Raw genomic sequence first — 2,138 nt, forward strand, 5'->3', positions numbered from 1 at the left:
CCCCCCAAATTAAATAATTATGAGTACTTTAGTGAATATGATGCTGTATTTAGCAATATGATACGTGGCTGTTACTCATTTCAGAATTTTTCGTTTAGTTATGAATGGAGACCATCTCAATAAGCGAAGCGGACCCACTTATAAACAGAGGGGAGAAAACGATTTATATGTATTTAACAAAAAATATATATGTATTTTACTTTATTTTTATTTTTGGTCAATTTTATTTGTGTTTATTTAGGCAGACAAAACAAAAATATCAATATCTTCCGACTATGGTTTTATTAGGTATACAGAGACCATAAAGTCGAATTTTTTTTAAAAAGGTCCAAAATAAGCCTTTTGGAATAGAATTTTTTTTCTTCTTCTTCTTCTTTTTTTTTTTTTTTTTTTTTTTTTTTTTTTTTTTTTTTTTTTTTTTTTNTGTGAATTTTCATTGATGAAAATATATTGTACAGAGTACAATGACCTTAATACAATAAGACAGAGCTTGCCAAAAAAAGAATAAAAAACAAGATCTATCTTTCTTCTTCTTCTTCTTGCTTTGTGTTCTCTTCGTTTGGTAAGATTTAAAGATATATATAGCTAGGGGCAAAGATCCTTAGCCAAAAAGGAACAATTATATAGGGTCAGCGTTCAATTATGGATGCAATGCAATGATTCTCAGATAGTTCCGATAGATCTTGTTAACTAAATTTAAAGTTTTAACGATTTTTTAATAATCTATTTTCGATAGATTTGTGATGGAATTATATATATAGAATATCAAGCCACATGTGTTCACAAAAATACTGTATGTCACAGTTTTGTTTTTCAAATATAGTAGATCAAAAAGTAAACTTTAAAGTTATAAATTCAATTTTTTTTTTTTTTTTTTTACAAAAGGTTAAATGACATTACATTGAGCACCGCACATCAAATTTTTACGCTTTTTTAGAAGGCTCTATATGTTTTAAGTTTCTTAGGATTCGTTAATTCACCGATTTCTAACACTTAGGATTAATGTTGTCTTATCTTCGGTTCGGACTTGGGACCATCATAACTGCAAGACCACAATGGTACATATAGTAATTACACTTGAGGTGGGTTTACATAGGTTATTCATTGTGTTGTTTTCAGAATAAAGCACGTTTATATTTAAGTTAGAGAGTAAATATATGCTCTCTATATTCTTCTGTGACGAATGAGCATATAATTAAATTGCAGTTGATATCATTGCGGGTAGTTTTTATTCTCTACTCAAAGTATATATGTACATAAAATATCACTATCTTGTGTATGACAGACAAAAATTGACAGATAGAGAAAAATGAGACACGTCGAGATGTAGGACATTTACTCTTAACATGTTTTTTCTTTAGAGAGTGGTCAACGAAACACGCAAATTGTTGTCGTTTGGACCCATTCACATCTTGAATTGCTAAAAATATTTTTTTTTAAATCAATTTCGATCGATGAAACATGAAAAACGATATTAATCTGCCTTAAGACATTGATCTGAGCCATCTTAGTTGATTTAACAACGTAACATATGCTGATGAAACTACAAAAACGTACGGTATCAGTTAATTAAGTTCAAACCTATTTTTTTTTGTATCGATGCGGTCGTTATTGGATCATATTTTAGATTCGAATTTGTAATACGTGTGAGTTATATACATGGCAGAAAAAAAGATCTTTTAGTTTTAGATTGGGACAGACAAAATTTGTTAAGATACTCGTTGTCATGAAGATTTCAATATATTTGAGATTTTGTTTGTTTTAGGAAATGGGGATAATTTAGTTTTGTACACTGGTCTCTACAATAATTATACACATGACTCACTATAAAGGAAAAAGAAAAACAAAGGGCAAAAGTATATTTACCAAAACTATACTGCTATATACAGTAAAACCTCTATAAATTAATAATGTTGGAACTAAGACATTTTATTAATTTATAGTGATATTAATTTATCTATAAATTAATAATTATTATTTTATAGTGTAAATTAATAATTATTAATTTATAGATATATTTTTAATTGTTTATTTTTAAAAAAATTATGAATTGGAACAACTATAGCAAAATAAGATTAAACTTTCGGATGTTATAAATTTTATGGTTTAGGAATTGAACTTGTAATATTTAGAAAGCA

The sequence above is a fragment of the Camelina sativa genome, chromosome 8 (genome assembly GCF_000633955.1).
Source record: "Camelina sativa cultivar DH55 chromosome 8, Cs, whole genome shotgun sequence".
NCBI classification, from domain to species: domain Eukaryota; kingdom Viridiplantae; phylum Streptophyta; class Magnoliopsida; order Brassicales; family Brassicaceae; genus Camelina; species Camelina sativa.